The 19,581-nt window shown below is 37.9% G+C and overlaps 2 protein-coding genes across 3 annotated transcripts in view; one reads left to right on the top strand and one right to left on the bottom strand.

Moving 5' to 3' along the window:
• LOC134740742 (protein unzipped) overlaps positions 1 to 7,187 on the bottom strand; it is a 43,403-nt gene extending 36,216 nt beyond the window's left edge. For both annotated transcript variants that reach the window (XM_063673338.1, XM_063673339.1), the window contains exon 1: positions 6,931 to 7,187. The gene's annotated coding sequence lies outside the window, so the exon portion shown is untranslated. The remainder of the gene's footprint in view (positions 1 to 6,930) is intronic.
• LOC134740748 (mitoguardin) overlaps positions 1 to 19,581 on the top strand; it is an 83,985-nt gene that overhangs the window by 55,267 nt on the left and 9,137 nt on the right. The gene's annotated exons all lie outside the window — the stretch shown is intronic.

The raw sequence follows: 19,581 nt of genomic DNA, 5'->3' as shown, positions 1-19,581 counted from the left end.
TATTACGAAGCGTATTACATGCGGGTAGTCAATGACCAGTTAACTGTTCGCAATGCGTCCAATGTTTTTGCAATGCGGCTTTATTCACTTATGATGTGTCCGCGGTCTCCTGTGCATTTGTTAATTGAACAATACCCATTGATACCCATCTGATGAATTAAATTGCAATCACTGCTTGTTTCAAACCACTTGAAATTCAAACTGAATTGTGTTTGTGTATTTTTCCTAAAATAATATGATGTGCAACGGAGTTGTCAAAGTTCAGATAAAATCAAGCATTTAAATTTTACGGACAAACCTGCACGCTTTCATAAACTTGTTTGTGATAATTTGAAACTGTATGACGAAGCAGCATACACGGTATAATCATGCACGGGCCAGATCGTAATCGTTGAATGCATCAGGTTCGTATCTCAACCCACATCTACGCGACGTTCCTTCAAACCGGGCACAATGCTTCATAAATAGAGCACAATGAAATACTTTCCTACCAATGTGAGTAGGTACGAGAACTACGAGACTACGAGTACGCGGGCGGTTCAGAAAAGTAGACACGTGTTTGCCATTCGAATTTAAAATATTCAGATATATAATACGTAACTTTTGCTATAATTTAAATGACTCACTCAATTCACTACGGAGGGTTATTTATATGTAGTATGTAGGTACTATGTATGTTCTGTGTGAAATTTACTGGAACAATGCATATTTTGTATGCCACCCTCCAACGTGCAGCAGTAGTCCCTGCCAGTGTATTCTCCCCCAATTGGCTGTGGTTGATATACAACAAATTGTGTCAAAATATTTTTACACGACTGCCCAAAAAAGGAGTGTATTGTTTTTAATAATCTTAATATCCAGAGTACGCTTTCTTCACGGCACGATCCTCTCCTATTCTCTCAGTGACTGAGCCACTGAAGCCAACCTACAACCAAACAGGTTGGGATAACCAACCAATGGGAGACGCCCGATTGGACGCCCTAGTTACCTCTGGAACGACGTAATTGGTCAAGACCTGCTCAACCTCGGCCATGGCGACGGCGAGAGCTATCGCAAGACCTCTTGGTCTTGGTCGGCATGGCGTGGTCTGGTGTCGGAGGCCAGGACTCACTTTGGGTCGTTGCGTCACCGTAGTAAGTAAGCAGCTAAAAAGGCTAGACCATGTAACTTATAATATCTATGTAAAACCCTTTTTATGTGCAAATAAATGATTATGATTACTAAGTAATATCCAGAGAGGAAAATGATGACTACGTTTGTATGAAAAGGCGATTTCGCGCGGGTCCTCCACTTTCGTCTTAAACTATTAGTCAACAATTACTTTATTACGTTTTTGTAAGTGTAGCGACTCTTCATCATACTTTATAAATAGTAAGTCATTAAGTATAGTATAATAGTCGGTAACACGTGGTCGCAATGCCGCGATCTCATTTTGAACGCTTATTTCGCCAAGATCAGGGCCACGCGGTCACCGGCCGAAGAACCGCGCACATGCCTGTACATTAAATTGCTTCAGGTTCTTGTGTCAACGCCGTCTTTTTAGGGTTCCGTACCCAAAGGGTAAAAACGGGACCCTATTACTAAGACTCCACTGTCCGTCTGTCTGTCTGTTTGTCCGTCGGTCTGTTACCAGGCTGTATCTCATGAACCGTGATAGCTACAGTTGAAATTTTCACAGATGATGTATTTCTGTTGCCGCTATAACAACAAATACTAAAAACAGGATAAAATAAATAAACGAAATAAACTGGAGGCCTTGGTAATTTTTTCTTTTGTATATGACATTTATTTCGTTTATAGTTTACATAGTAGTGTGACTACTTGTAAAAAACACAAATTAAAATATTTTCATAAGAAAGTAATTTAATTTGTTCTTAGAGAATAAAATAGATTTTTCGCCGTTTTTTGGGTCATGGTACGGAACCCTTCGTGCGCGAGTCCGACTCGCACTTGGCCGGTTTTTTCACTTGACCAGTTGTTGCTTAGTCGCCGATGATGTCATTCAAGTATATTGTTATTTATCTAAATTCTTTTAGTGGATATACGTGCTACTATACTCGGACTTTGATTTCTTCGTTTTTATGTTAACGTAAAACTCATGGTGCCTTGAAGCGTATATTTAATGTTTGTTGTAAGTGGCAGTCAGTGCACACGTCGGACTCGCCAGTCGGTCCGGAACTGTGTCTCAAAATGATCAGTTAAACTACCCTCAGTCGGACGGGTTAATGACCGTAAAATTATACAGTCGCACAGTTTAGACGTTTCGAGATAATGAAAGTGATAAAACGCTGCAAAGATAAAGATGTCGTGTGTAAATTAAACTGTTCGTTAATTCCAGGCACTCGATTATACATCGTTTTTTCGTTTTATAAATGAAGATAAGCGCAAAATGCCAATCATAAGCGTAGGTTTGTGTGCGATTGGGTCCCGTATTAGTTTTAAAATATAATAGAAATGTAAAGATCTCATGAATGTTATGTGTATGTTGTGTTCATGTGTAAGCCTATTGTGTCCGAATGCTGGGCAAAGGCCTCCCCCCTCTCATGATGTTAAATTTATATATATGGGATATGTTATGTAATATTATAGTATTGTAAGTTACGTGCTTAATTTGCAGTGCCCTTACAGGGTTCATAACTTGATCACCATTTTAATGTAAGACCTTATTGTACCTATGAAAGCAATAAATTACTGATTACTGATTACATGTTTTTTACCCATGACACTTTTTTGCATAATTTCGAGCAATTTTCGAAATATCGCAATGTTCAATAATTCTTTTTTCTTTGAGTGAAGAAATGGTTAGCAATTTAAACTTAAAACGCCCTATATACTGAACAGTTTTTCCTCGGTAATCTAGGGGCATGAAGAGTAGGCAGAAGTTCTTGATTTGATGCAATTGGGCTTCAGGACTGATTGAATTTCGAAGGTGTATTCGTGTTTAAAGACTTGAGTTGGTAAGTCGCGAGGGTGGCGCGTCGCGCGGGCGCGTATCGATCGCGCCACCGCGCGGCCTGCATACGAATACAAGAGCTCCCGTGCAGCCCCTTATCAACTTCCACTAGACCCTGGCCCTTCGTTAGCACTGCCACCTCGCTGTGCGTTATGTCACCGCCATCAGACATTGTGTCACGTATCTTCTAACGTAATTAAGTTGTAACACGCGCCATTCAAACTAAGTGACCCGACCCCAAACCCAATTAACAACACAGTAAAACAATTGCGCCCGTAATATCTAAAAGTAAAGATGACATAGCCATTCTGCCTCAATGTTGTGACGCGTGACACGTAAAGCTAAGGGTAAATTACAAAAAGCTATTACATTTTCCCGACGTCTCACGACCTCGTTTAGATTGCAAAAGAAAACATATTCACCTAGAATGCCCCCCACGATGAGGTCACGGGTACACTATGACATAAGCTAAAGGAAATATTTTCTAAAGAAGCGCCGTCTGATGACGTCATCCGCCCTGAGTCAATAACGGGACTACGTTCCGATATAATAATTGGACACGACATGAGATGAGGCGCACTTATTACCTGGATAGTTCGGTCGACTTTAGACGGACGAATTAAGAATTATATAAATAGTTCACGAGTGTTTGTAGACAGAATAAAACTGCATGGTATTAAAATTTTCTTTTCGCTTGCGCTCGCTCCAGATTTTTTACATAGTTTTCCTTGTTGAGGCTATTAAACTGATAATATCTTGGCATCTTGGGGGGCGATCCCGCCCTAAAAAATTGACGCAATTTTCCAGCCGTGTACTCGCCTATTTATTGCATCGCGAATGTCTCCGTGGCCCACTCCCAGCCTGCCTAATAAGAACACGGAGTGGGGTCCCGTGGATTTGTAGGCGTGTAAATTCCCGACACCGAGCGTGACATTATTAAACTTCCAGAAATTAATATGTTAATGGAGCTTGTTTTGTGTACGAAAAGTTTGTAACATACATTTTGTTCTAAATGTAATTTAATTTTGTTTCTACCTTGCTTACTTCACAGAGTTGAAATCTACTCGCCATTCTAGGAACAAATAGGCTTATTGGGTACGGACACTGTAGGTAATGCAAAGTAGGTAACAATTAACATACAGAAAGTAAACCGTTTGAAAAACTATAAAGTTATCTTTTTTGCCTTGATAGGATAGGTAATTGACAGGAAAATGACACGACATATACATTTAAGTGCTAGTGTTACATAAAGCTTTAATGGAATGGAATCGGAGCTGAGCTACGGAAATAGGCAACTACACTGTCGGGATGAGTTGATGCAGGAAGGTAATTTAGCACACCTTAGCGAAGCGTCATTTGATCCCTTTACAGTTACACTATTATAACATCGAGAGGTTCTATGGAATCTCGTTGAACTTCACGATAATCAATACTCGTTATTCTCTTTATGTTTACCTACTTACGCAGCGCCGCCGCCGTCTGGTTCAGAAGGACAAAAAGTACGCGTAACACAGTATTGTCTGGGGGGTAAGCTTTATTTATATTCTCTTGGAACTCGCAATGTGATGTAGGGGAAATGGGAGAAGCAGGTAAAGCAATCCGACTACAGCGACACCCTGAAATGAGGGTGGCTAGGAAAAGCAAACACTCATTTTAAGAAAAAATATAAAAATACCTACCGGACCTAATTACATTTTTATTATTAAACTATGTAGTTACTATTTATGCTTATAAAAGGGACGAAAAGGCATGTAATAATTTGGGGTAGTAGGTATGCGGTGGTCAATGAAATCGTAAGGCGCCATTCATTTATTACATTAGACGATTTTAGCCAGTTTTCGACCCCCTCCCGCCCCTATGTAAGAAAAAATTTTGTCCAGGGGCGCAAAACCCACTCAGAAAGTGGATCTGCCACTGGAACATCTCTGGAACAACGGGTTTTCAAGGTATTTATAATCTTAACTTCGCACATTTTTGTGATTTTACGTAAGAACTATCAAAACCCCTTCCCACCCCCTTGTAAGAAAAAATAACACATAGTCTGCCCCCCTTCCCCCCCCCCCCCCCTAAATCGTCTTACGTAATAAATGAATGGCACCTAATGGTTTACAATGTTTACATTGTTGGAGGATTATGTCCCCATGCCGTGGGCGGTAATGGGCAGATCGATACGCGGCGCCGTCACGCTGGTCCTGGCCAACACGGTTCAACACTCCGAACTGTTGCTATTTGTTATTGCCTCAGCCAGCTTAACACTGCGCGCTGACCTTCAACTTGTGTGTAAATATAGCTCCATTTCCCTCCTATTTACTGCCTTATATGATACAACGATTAGCGCGCTATGCTGATCACAAGGAGTTGCTTTTGGTGACACAACACAATACGGATAGAAGAACATTAGCACAGTTAAGGGGCCCACTGATTACCAGTCCGCCGGACGATATCGGCCTGTCAGTTGTTCAGAACTGCCAAATTTTTGTTCTAACTATGCCCCTTTACTGTGATAGAGATTCATCTCTCATATCATTTTACTCGTCAATGTTGATATAGTCAATTAGTCACAGTGATAAATCGAACCCCGACACCTGGATACACAGTTGCGTCTAAAATGCAGTTTTCGACACAATACCGACTCTCAACAATTGCTTGACGCGCAGCGCATCGCATGCCGATGTAAACGGTTCCGCGGATTGTATCTGCCGTGAGTATGGGTTTTTCTTATGTTTTTTATTTATGAAGTATTGTAGTCCGAGACACGTGGCGACGCAGCTGCAGTTTACGACGTGCAATCTTGACATGAGCGATTTACCTGTTATAAATCCCTCGGTAAATATGAATACCTCTTACATGGAACTTTTGATAACATCAAAAAATGTATAAATAGGAAACTTTATTTAACCAAACGGCAATAACGATTTAACTTGACAAAATTATTTGTATGTATTGATCTAGGAAGAAAATATATTCTTGTCTGTCTGAATAACCAATAGATAGTTCCATATTTTATAGCTCTAAACTATTCAGATAAATAATTTTATGATGTTGTTCTATCTAATATCTAACCTTGATCAAATGAACTATCTATTTTATTAAGTCATTCCAATTCATGGCTGGAACTCTTAGCCGATCTGATACACCTGCAACAGCTTTATAGACTCGTAACCTAAACTGGTTTTCAGTCGACATTTAGATGCTAACTTCAGACATGTTGTAAGGGCGATTACTCTATACTCTGAAGTATTAGCCAATAATAGTCCTTGTTCTAATCAACTTTCGTTTTCACGCTATGTGTATGTTGCGTAAAGCATGCTTCACGCAGTTTAACTGCAAGGATTGCGGGTAACCTGCATTGAGCAGGCTTAAGTACTGCTACATTACATACTCGCTTATTAGATCGTGAATCGATTTATTTGTCGATTGCATAAGTCTCACCGACGAAACACTGTCGGAGGAACCGGTTTAACAGAAACGTGTTAGGAGGTCCTCTTCAGTGATCAAATGTTAATGTAGGTGATACATGTACGTTGATGTGCCGGTAATTTTATATTCGAAACACTTATTCTTAATCCTTGTTTTTATATCCCATGTGCTAAAAGGACAGTTCGATAATGAAATGTGTTTATTAATCTATGATCTTAGTAGAAAGTTGGTCAAAAGCAGGATAATTAGGTAGTAAATTGACCAATCGAGCTGTCATTTTAGTATCTAGGATAAATAAAAAGGTCTACCTACAAATGAAGCTTTTAAAAATTTAAACAAGTACTTTGAACCAATTTCTAAATAAACTTTTTTTAGCTTATAAATACCTAACTCTAAGAAAACACGAGAGTTGCTGAAAGAAGTGTGCGTATTTAGATAATTTAAAAATAACAAACAAAATTTCATTCGTGTCAATACACCGCTCGCTCAATATAGATTAGACAACCGAGCCAAAGCACGAGTCTTCACGCTCAGAATCCTGCTTTTAGGTTCCTTACCTGTAATTTGATTTGATACGAATCAGCCTCAATAAGCGCGGGATGAGATGAAGCCTCTAAGAAAACACAAATCGCGGGTTTTCGATCACTCACTACACTAGCGATGTTTCGCTAAAGCACTTGAAGTTCAATAACTAATGCTGATCCTTTGATGAGTAGTGACACATGAAGTACATCGGTAAATGATTGTGTAAGTGTAAGGAGCGTTAGCGTTCAGTGTACCGCCGCAGTGCGGAGTCTCCACTCGACTGGCGGAGCGCGCGGCCGCGGCGGCGCCGCGGGTCCGCCCGTCCGCGAAATCGCCCAAGGGATCCGTCGTCATTTCCACAACCATGCATCCTACAGGCATCTAACGCAAGCGTTTAATTATTTTACTTGGGTATTTTATTTTTAATTAAGTATTTACATCCTTCCAGCATTTATGTTATGTCGAACATAAGCTAATAGTAGAATGTACCTGTCGCAAGTCTAGAGTTCCTATAATCGGAATGTGTTTCCCTTATTTTCATTTAAACTTATTCTTATAAATTAGAACCGCTATACCTCCAGTAGGGTTTCTGTTTGAGATTTCTCGAACTCGAGCGAGACAACTCGAGTATTTTGGCTTCATTCGAGACGAGAAAAAAATGACCGGAACTCGAGAATTCTCTTGTATCTGAGCGCATGCCACGCGCTCAGCCACAATGGCACGCGCTCAGACACAATGACCGACCGCTGCCATAAAAGAAACAATGGCTTTTGTTTAACAGATTATGTTCTTAGGCGTAAAAATCATTTGAGAAGCTATCACGGTGATGAGATACAGCCTGGTGACAGACAGACGGGCAGCGGAGTCTTAGTAATAGGGTCCCGTTTTTACCCTTTGGGTACGGAACCCTAGAAAAGGACGTGATCTTAAGTTTTTATTTTCCAATTAGAATGTACGAATACCGGTAATGGAAAATTGAAGTACATATTAAGTAAATAAGCTTCAGTTTTCCATTACCGTAATTAATAATTCGCACTCAAAACAAATACTCTAATGAGATAGGTATGGTAATGTAACTAAGCTACAGGCTTAACTTTAGCAGGGCTTCTGATGACGTCAACTTTAACCGGTTTTTGTGCTTTAAAATCACCATTCGTGACCGTGGAAATTCCGTGTCGTCGTCGTCGCGACTCGTGCTAAAAACCATTGATACAATACAACTCTTTAAATTATATCACTTGAATTCTCGATAAGAAGTGAAATTACTTAATTTAGGTACGAGGAAAAATCTTGCTATGTATGTATGTATATACTTTATTGTACATAGAAATAAAAACACGAAAAACACAGTCACAGAGTAAATTAAATACAACAAAGGCGAACTATGCTTATTAGATTCCTGAAAAATAGTAAAGTATAATTTGTTTATTTATATATAGGTACTAATTTTTTTTATACATATTGATATTCTGCTATGAACTCTCGAGTACATAGAAAATATAATAAATAAATAAGTAGGGTCAATTAGGGACTGTGGCTCGGAAAAAAATAGCCAGGTAAAGTGGCTCACTCTTGCTTCCCTGCTAATACAGCACAGCAGCCACGTTCAGTAATCGAACAAATTTAATTGGACGAGCAATGGTTATTCTAAGGGTGCAGTGTATAGCGATATTTGGGCGACTGAGCTACTGTTTGCGTTGAGCCACTGTTCCTGCCTTGACCCTACTAAATCAAAACATTTCACAAATATACTAAATAAGAGCGAATTATCTTATTATTGTATTCCTTGCTAATTACAAGAAAATAAAACAAGTTGTTATGTAATAAAAAAAACTTTATTAACAACATACGAGAAGGTTATCTTGTCTTATTCATCCGCCCGTTGATTGAGAATATAGATAATAAAAATTATAATTATTACGTTTTTTTTTGAAGCGCAGAATTTTGGTGCTATACTCTGTCAAGCCATTTCCGTCAGTAGAAAGAGCGGCAAATTTAAAAAAATGTAGGCGCGAAGGGTTATCGTCCCATAGAAAATTTGAATTTCGCTCCTTTTTTTACTGAGAAAGTTGTTTGACCGGCTATATTTACTCGTTTTGTACATACTTATCCTTTTACCTGTAGGACTGACAGATTAACCTTGTCATGTAAAGATGTATGTTTCTTTCTTGTAATGTTTCATAAGTACCTACATTTTGTTTGATATTTTACAGTTAGTATTTTCCTCGCGTTGGTGTGGTGAAAAGTTTTGTGTTTCACTCGTTGGCAAAATTTGTTTAACCCTCGTGCCTTGAAACCCTCGCAACGCAACAAATTCAATTTTGGAATCTTTCGCTGGCTCGGGTAGTCGGGTATCAATATAAACACGAGCGACTAAACAACAACTTTGCCCCATTGTAAAACAAATAACTATTTCCATTTCCATTTAAGTATATAATGTCAATCTCAAAATGGCTTCTATACACTGTGATTGAGTGTTAGTGGCCATTTCTCATTGAATTAATTATCACGCGGGGATATAAAATTCAGGGTAAATTAATTAAGTCCCCACATAAGCCGACACCCGAGTGCCGCCAATTTACATGCCCGGCAGGTGCCACCTTCCGAAGTTTACGTAATTATGAAGGAGGTACCTAATTAGTTTATATCCTCCGCTGTGAGCCGGACATGTGTTTGAAAATAAATAAATGATGATATCGTAATAATTACTCTATTAGAGTACCTACTTTTTTTTTTAAGTAGTAGGTATTTATATTGGAAATTAAACTATCACGAGACATAACTGATCTTTATTTACATATTTATATAGAAAGCATATTGGCAAATAAAATTTTGGCAAAAATTTCATTTTTGGTACAAACTTTTATCGCTGACTTTACTTTTCTTTCCACGAACAACTAATACTCATCGAGACAATTCTAAAAACCCCAAACACAATTAGGTTGCGTTGTTTTATCACAGAGTTCCTATGACCACCTCCTGTCTCCATCATCAGATCAGCTCGATGGTACCATAATATTGCATTGTCACACGATTTACATATGTATGCAAATTTGCAGCTTCAACGGAAACCGGGAAGTGGGTCAAATTTAACTTGCAAGATTTGACCCTTACAAACATGTTACATAGGTACATACATACTTACATAGGTACATTGCAAGTTAATAAAAAGCTTGTAAAAACGTACATGGCCGTGTGACACAATGGACAATCGGCTCTATGATCACCTAGTATCGAAAATATTGAAAGAAATTGAAATGAATTGTTATTTTTTTCTTTTTTCTTTGTCCATTGCTGTTTCATTTCTTTTTTGTTTTTTCTTGTGTGAATTGAATGTAGTTAGTATTGTAGCTTCGTTTTTTAGAAAATGTTCATTTGGCGCTTAAGACCATTGTGAGTTCGCAACGAAGTATTTTTAACATTTTTAAGCTTATCACGAGGTGTAGCTACCGCTCACTCGCGCTTTCTAGGGTTTCGTAGTCACCTCTAGAAACCCTATGTCTGTCTGTCCGAGGCTTTGCTCCGTGATCGTTAGTGCTAGAAAGCTGCAATTTGGCATGGATACATAAATCATGCATTGCGAAAGAACGGTAAAATAAAAGCTAAAAAATTTTTTTTAGGGTACCATACAAAATGTTTTTTTTTTCTTTTTTTTTTCTTTGACCCAATACTGTGGGGTATCGTTGGATAGGTCTTTCAAAACGAATAAGGGTCTCTGAAGACCATTTTTTGATAAAGTTAATATTTTCGGAAATAATCGCTCCGAAAGAAAAAAAATATGTGTCCCCCCCCTCTAACTTTTTAACCATGAGTCCAAAAAATCGTGAAACGAGCTTAACAAATACTTTCAATGAAAACTAGCGAACATGATCGGTCAAGTCGTTTTTGAGTTAGTACGTACATGATAGGTACTTACTAATAGCCCCCGTTTAGCCTATTTTGATAGAATGGTAATTACGAAACCTTACACTGAGCATGGTCCGACATGCTCTTGCCTGATATTTTTTTTTGTTTGAGAACAACACAAACCCAAAAACCCCTTTTATAAACATAAAATTAAATTAGGTTAAAATTAGGTTATGAAGTGTCTGTTTTTTTTTTTAATCTTATTTATTTTATAAGCCATACATATGAAGTGTCTGTTAAGCTTCTGTACCGTTATTTGAAGCCTATATTATAATATTTGAGAGAGCGATGCAGTTTGTCAGTGACGAGCGGTTCCGGTTCATGATTGTGCTGACATCTACCGGCATGTTTCCACTTTACCAATTTCAGTTTTAACCCCCTCCAACTTCACCAGCGACCGTGGCGTGCGGCCTCGGATTTAGTTCATTGGCGTTCTGTTTGTCGGAACGTTCGGTTCACTACAAAAAATTCATAGAAATTCTTAAATTCTTAGAATTTTTTGTAAGTACTAATTAAAAGTATTTTTTAAAACGGTGTTACCGTTCGATTATTAATATAATTTAAATTTAAAACATTTGACGGACAGCTCGGGTTCGTTAAGTGTTTAGAGATAGCTGACACGTGATCGATTCACATCGCGAGCGCAGCGCAGCGGTCGCCGTAAGTAAGCGACTTTTATTTTATTTTGTTTACCGTGAATCGATTCGTCTTAAGGCACGGAACAGGCCCTTGAAAAAGTGAAAATGGCAATTTATAGGCCTCCGTTTTAGTGTCCTCCGAAAGGGAGGTTATAACGGTTTCTATTTCAAAATAGAACTGCCTAATTTCAAAGGTCTTAAACAGACGCGCTCTATGACGTCGTAATTTATGCTAAGTAATCACTGTGTGTTTGCATTTAGTATTTTTAGGCTAAAGTAATTACAGTGTTAATGATAGTGAGGATATACCTATAACCTGATATTTTCCGTGCATTTCCACATTTTCTGGTACTGTGCTGCTGTAATAAAAATTATTTTCCTTTGCATTGAAATCGAAATATCACAAAAATAAAGAAATGCCATATTTGGTATTGGCACCATTAAACAGTTACTCTAGTCGCTTCCAAACTAGGGTCCTATCTGCCTTAAAGTCGACGAAGCCCAGCTATCGCTGGGCTTCTATTTCCGCTCTGAAGAGCGAAAGGTAACTAACAAACCTACATCGAAAACCTCCCTTTTCGATCTTTGTGTCTATAGTCTTTGGAAAGTTTTCTCTTAAGTATTGCCAACTTTGGTTGCACGGTAGTCACGGTACCGTCAGCACCTTTGAATTTTATTTTCAATTAAGGGTTTTGTACCTAACAATAAATACTTAGCTGTTAAAAGCTGCCTGCTAGTTCAAGCAAGGGATTGGAAAGTGAAACTCTTGTATGTAAAACTGAGGTATCTCTATCCAGTTTGTGTTGTTATGAATTTTGGTTAATAAGTATTTTTATACATACAAAATGTTGATTTCGTATATATATGTTTATGTATAACAGCATACAGGAGGGGCACTATTTTACCCTTTGCTATAACAATAACTCTTGTGAAAAAACTGAGTAACGTAATTGAGGCTGGGAGGTCTGGTGGTTACGGAGCCGCTGCCTGCACAAGGCATACATTCCTGCTGCATAAGCAGAGTAGTACAATGGTGCATTATGTTCTGTTGACTTAGCATACTCTAAGATTTCCCACCTGCGCAAGGTGTGGAGAAATTTACCACCATAACGTAACTTATATAATGGATATCCGCCAAGCCCTAAATACTACAGCAATTACCCACTGCGCAAGCGGGTATTGCCGGAAAGTTTATTAAAATATGTGCTGATAAGCTATGCTGTGCTATGCTTTAGAATTCAAATAACATACTTAAAATTGCCTGCCTGCGTAAGGCGTGTGAATATTATTATTTAGCCAGCTGAAGACCCGTCGCCTGCGCAAGGCGTGCGAGTTTCATTATCATGAGAAGCTAGTAGATGAAGCAAAATACTATAACACTGGTATAATACAATCAACATGGCTCCAAACGCCAAGACCTTTTATTACCGCCCGCGTAAGGCGTGTAAAAATGATTAGTCATTGGGCGAAAAGCTAATAGTTGGACATTGTTCTGGAACTGTTGTTACTGGGTTTTTAGTAGTTACAGTTACACTAAAACTGTTTAAGCTAGGTATATTAATATCATACAACATGCCTGCGTAGCAATTAGTTCAGGAGTTTATTAACCAAATATTGCTACTACAAAGCAAATATGATACAAGTATACATGTTTTTCAATGTGTAAAAATGATTCGCCTCCATGTAAATCTCTGCCTACGCAAGGCATTTGAGAAATTATTTACACTTTCGTTTTGCTGCAAAAACACACCTCACTAATAAACATTAAATTCTCCCGGGGAGACCCTAAGTCTTAATATTATAAGACCCTAAAAAGATAAAATAAGTAACACACTCACTGCCAGCGACCCGCTAGGCGGGTTCCCTTTCGTAGACGCTTTTCGCTACATACTGTTTTTCTCGTGTCTCGCTAGCAACGCGTAGTTCGCTCTGGCATTGAGTGGGTTAACTGGCTTTTAGGGCAGTAAGATTAGAAATCACCATAAGCACCATGAACCCCGTTTTTAACAAACCAATCGATTAGGTTAGAAGTGGGTTCAGACGCGGTTCATTCAATCAAGCAAATAATTGTGTAATTCCTATGCCAGGGCCAAGGTCACGATTTTATAAAGTTCATGATACTAATCGTTGAACTAAAATTTTAAAATTTAATTTTGTTTGCCATAACCAGCGGGCCGCCCCGGCGCCACATATGATGCAAGTCATTGCGATTGCAAGTTAATGGGCCACTAGTGCCTAAAGTTGTTAATTTTTTCATTCATTTTCAGTTTATTCATTCATTAAAAGGTAGAAATACATTACTCTTGACTGGCTCAGGCCAAAAAATTCATCATTTAAATGATGGGATTAATCCCATGTGGGTCAAAACATTAAGAGAAAGGTTCCTTCTCTGCATATAATTATAAATGTTTGATACAATGTATCCCACCTGCAAGGGTGCATTGTAAGAACTTTAGATTCCCTTAACTTTGCATAACGAGGTAAGCAAATTACTATATGTATAAAATGTGTATGACTCTCACATTGCAACTCATCTACTCAGAGTATCAGTCCAAATGAAACAAAGCCATTTTGTTTATCAATCCAGATGAATAACACACGTTAATGATATAAATGTCCTAGATTCCCTAGACAACTTCAGGTTAACAACAGAGCCCTCGCAGACTCGCACGTTTTTAAGGAATGGGGACAAAGGTCATTTTCTGGAAAACTGATCCAATCCCTTAAGTTAATAAGCTGAAAGAATTTACATACATGTATCAATGGGTTAAAATCCAACAATATAAAAAACGGTCAGTTTGTTTCTAAATATCAAAAGCTAAAAATTACTCAGGAAGCAGTAATAAGGTAATCTCGATGGTTATTACTGTACTAATGCTCATTAATGGTGTCCGGTGAAATTCCTCCCATATTTATTGTTTTTGGTAACAATATTTTAAAAACAGTATTAGCTTTGTGAGAATGGTACAAATACATGCGCGAATCAGTAAGCTCACTCAGATAACTATTATTTAAATCATCCTAATATAGAGGGTTGATAAGATTTAAAGCTAGGTGCCTGCGCCATATCCCAGGCGGCAGGTTGAATTGGTGCTCAAATCACGTTTGACACTTTAAGGCACTTCATTTGAAAGCTACATCACTATTTTTCTTTCGTTTCTCTTCAAAAACATAAAAAGAAGAAGGGTGCTTAATGCCAAATGATTGAAGGCTGATCATTTTACACGCGAAGGTCATTGACCTTACCTACCTAACCCGCCAGATAATAACATCAGTTAAATCTATAATCTATATATAAATATATCTTGCTCTTTCTTGAGCTTGCACTACGGGTAGTACAAGTAATCCCGAAATAAGGTGCTGTTGTAGACAAAACACCCTAGCTTTGTAGCCGTCTTCCGGGTAGCATGGCTGTTATAGGTTTAAATTATGCGAATGCAAATATTTGTTTTGAAACACTACGCAGATCTGTCGTCTATGCACGGGCCAAACCTTGGCTAAACAGAAACGCAAACAAAGTACCTAATGTGTAAAATATCAAACGGCACAAAGAACCAAAGGGAAGAGCAATTCTCTGGACAGAGCTTAGATTCAGTTGTTGTAGCTGGTTAACCGGAATTTACGGGGTTTTTATTACCAATAATACAGCACTTGCTTATGACTTTGATCAGATACGGTCACTACGTGTTTAATCTAAAACCAAAGGCCAAGTTAAGTTATATATGTCGTACGCCCTAATATACTAATATTATATACATCTTGCAGGATGTTACATATTTTCACAAATAGTAATGAGAGGAACATCTTACTGTTATTCTTGCGGTAATACAGCTCTCGGATTAATATTATACTTACCATACCGGCTCTAATTATTGCTCGTGTAATAAAATAAAACCACATAATAGGTTGGTTAGTATGGGCTTAGGCCCTAGAATATTTTGGAATATTCTGTGGAGTTAGGCTTTACCAACATAGCGACTATCATAGAAAAGTTTAGTTTTATACAAAATGTATATACCTATAACAAGGGCATTCACATTATGAATAGCTGAGGCTCAGCTGCTGAGCACTGTACCTACACAACGACAGAGAGTTCATGTTGGGTACCTGGCTGAGGTAACTCCTTCAGATGGGCAACAGAAAGTTGTTATAGCCCTACCGAAATTAACTTGTCAACATAATATCATTCACGATCTAATTGTTATTCAAGATTGTACCATAGCTAGAAAATAATGGTAGCTAATGAGTTAATCCTTTAATTGATTGACCGAAAGCCCTGATCACGTTTACACTGTGGTGACAAGTGCACTTTACATGTTAATTACCTGCCTCAAATACTAAGACTTTTAAAAAGAAACAAGTGAGGCTCGGAGGAATGTATTGAAAACTCGTTTTTGGGTGTCTGTAAAATAAATTGTATCCTGCCTTATCATTACTAATGTCGGGTATTATTACATGGGTAAATGACACTTAAAATTTTCAACAATCAAGGTTTATTTTCCTCGTTGCAAGGTAAATACGTTGAATACAATAATAAATATTGAAAAAGAATACAAACACAAATTATGGCCTGAATACATTTGTGGGATGGATGAAATAAAATATAATAAGGTTGTCAGAAATAATTTTTAATAAACATACTGATATCTATATACATTCAGTTTTTGACAACCCTAATTACCCACCTATAAATAATTAGGTGTAGTAAAATATGTCACTTCACACTTAGCCCATTAGTCTATTTCACATTCATCCATGTACCCGGATTGTTAAGTGCACTTGTACTAGTTGTTTCCACCAGTTTCACTTATGAGTATAAATGAGTCACATAAGTCACATTGGCGTTTTCTGACCACCAGGCGATCACAGACACGTCTCAAATATTATAATATAGGCTTCAAATAACGGTACAGAAGCTTAATAGCAGCGTTTTACCTTACAATAAAACGCTTATTAAGCGAAATACCTTATTTGAAGCCTATATTTTTAACTTCGCCTGTGGCTACAACACTCAGTTGCAATAAACCACATCACTTTTATTTTATTATGCCCGTTGAGGGTACTTTTGGCACGCTGCATTTTAACCTATACCATGCAATATGCAAATAGCAACATCTACTGTCTTTACAGTTCAATGCCAGTGCATACCAGTGATACCAGTGTATGTCTTTGTTTTATTACACATCGGAATAATAAATGAACTCAACCCTTTGGTAAGTGGTATATTGCAACTTTGTTTTATTATGGTATATTTTGAGACCCAATGAACTAAATCCGAGGCCGCACGCCACGGTCGCTGGTGAAGTTGGAGGGGGTTAAAACTGAAATTGGTAAAGTGGAAACATGCCGGTAGATGTCAGCACAATCATGAACCGGAACCGCTCGTCACTGACAAACTGCATCGCTCTCTCAAATATTATAATATAGGCTTCAAATAAGGTATTTCGCTTAATAAGCGTTTTATTGTAAGGTAAAACGCTGCTATTAATTTGCGAAAAAATCCGTTCCTACTGTTGTAATTAAATTATTACATCCGTAATTTCGTAGTTTTAGGGAGTTCAGGAGACGGTACTAGCGCTAACTACTCTCATGTATCAAAGAGGATATAATGTTATAGAGCGGTACTGTCATAGTAAATTTTGTAACCACAGTAAATTCACTGCCATCTATCGACACACTTTAAAACTAAAAATAAAGATTTATAAAAATACGATAAAATGTATTGAAATATGGATAAATGATTTTTTTTTATTTGCATTAATTATTTTTATGATTTTGACCCATGTTCTTTCACTGATATGCGTTAAAATTGTTAAATAACAAACGAAACCGTCAACGCCGTCTATACGAGAGTAGGCCATGGTACTGGCGCCATCTGATCGATAGTCAAATTTTCGTGATTTTCGAGGCACGTTTTTCCCTTAGACTGTATCTATCTATTGCGAAGTTATATCTTATCTTTGCATGTATGTACGACCCAGCGCCGTCTGTTGCATGTATGACTAAACGTAAATTCTTGATGCTGTTATATTAGTTAAGCTACTCAACGCTAGATGGCGCAGATATCAGTTATAGTTTGTGTATATCGCAAACAATCTTTTTAAGTTTTGAATTGTAAATTATCAACATCAAAATATTTATATTGTTTATGTTTACAAAAATGTACTACGTTATAATTATTAATTACAATTGTAAAAATTTTATGTTATATTTTATTAAATTTCAATTTGTACAACTTCGCGTCGTTTGACTTGACGTCAGGGCTGCCAGATCGTATAATTGGATACGAAATTCGTATAATCAAATGGTTTTCGTATCTATCACGTATAGGTGGTCAATCGGTATAATTGGATACGAAAAAAACACGGATGTCAAACTACTGACAATCAGGGTGCCAATACTGTTAAGGCCCCAGTACATAGTGGTGAAGGATGGGCCATGCCATGCATGCATTGTGTACAGGGGGCAATGGTATACAATGGCGGACGACTGGCCGTCAGTTGTCAGCCGGGGCGGGCAATCGGGAAGTTGTAGGTTTTTTTGAAACTTCAAAAGAATAGTACGGGAATCGTGGCGTAGCGTGGCTCCAAAGGGAAATAGTAATAAAGTTGTACTTTTGGTAGAAAGGAAAGATCCGCTTGCGAGCACTTCATTCCCGAAGCTCGGCCTTCGGCCTCGCGTGCTTGGGAAATCGTAAGGGGCGCTTCGGGCCTTCGGCCGTACGCGGAGCTCGGCCTTCGGCCTTCGCTGGGTTTCGAAGCTCAGCGTCGGGACTTCGGCCCGCCGCTTCGCTTAATAAAACACTTGGGGAGGGTTGGTTTTGCTTTGGGTGGTAAGCGGGAAGTTGGAGCTGAAACACGACCCAATAATAGTAAAAGTATCTTGACAAGCTCAGCTATAGTTTGTCAAAGGACTGTCTCATTTCAAACATAGACAGGGAGAATCATACTATCTTTGTCTTACACTAGTACTAGCTGCACGAATTAATAAACTAGTGGATGTGAAATGACTCCTATTTAGTATGAAAACCAGTGTCGCTAAACTCACACATTCATAGCCACGTTAAAATACGTCACACACTTACAAAATTGCTCTGATTCGTAGCAACTTTCCATACCAAAAGGTTATTACCGGTGGACATTTCTCGAACGAATATCAACTGTAGGCTACATGAGTGACGGTTTAAAATATAATGTCAAAGCTATATGACATACGACTCTTTCATTATCTCATTCATCTCACAAAAGCTCGCTCAACGTTCACCTAATACAACTACTCAACACCAGATGGCGTTATTTTATATAATTTTGAAATCACTTACTTATTACAGGCGAGAAAAGGGCTAAAAAACCAGTATAAGTAAGGTCTAATTACGCATGGTTTGTTACGGATCTCACGGTCACGTTACACTGGTGTTTTCGAGATCTCTACACGCCTGCGAGTAGCTAACCGTTGGAACTTCTTTCCATTCGACGCTATAGGGAGGGGACAGTGTAATCGGAGTGTTTTATCGATATTTGTGTGTTCAGTTAGGTATTGATATTTCATTACCGTATGTTTTAACACATTTAGATGATACTTTATTTATGATTATAATATAGGTAGTGATAATCGTGATTGTATGAAAAATAATATGTAGTAAAGTACAACAAATATCTAACTAGAAATTTGTTTCTTATTAATTGACCAACTAGGTTGTTAATGTGAATATTAAATATATCTTAAAGTCAAACAGATAAAATCATAGTTCTTTAAAGGTCTATTAACTCGGTATTGCTGTTATTTTGTAATCACAAATCTGCAATTACTTACATAGGTAAGTATTCGTCTTTAACAATATATTTACTTGTAGCAGCATTTAAGGCCAATCTAGACGAGACAACCTGATTAAATTGTCAAATTAATTGTATGGTGTGAAAGCATACATGAAACTGGCTCATCGATCCCACTTGATTTGATTGTAAGGTTGTGACCTATCAAATCAGGAAGGGGGGCGGCAAAATTCCAATATTTGACGCTAGTTTGCGTGGTACGGAACACTTTTTATTAATTTAGTGAGCCCGAATGTCACTAATAATTACTAAATTAGTAACTAAGTTTTAGGCGTGTGGACGCTAGATGAGATGTATGGCAATTTTA

The sequence above is a fragment of the Cydia strobilella genome, chromosome 4 (assembly GCF_947568885.1).
Source record: "Cydia strobilella chromosome 4, ilCydStro3.1, whole genome shotgun sequence".
Taxonomy (NCBI): Eukaryota; Metazoa; Arthropoda; class Insecta; order Lepidoptera; family Tortricidae; genus Cydia; species Cydia strobilella.
This window is presented reverse-complemented; position numbering and strand designations above follow the sequence as displayed.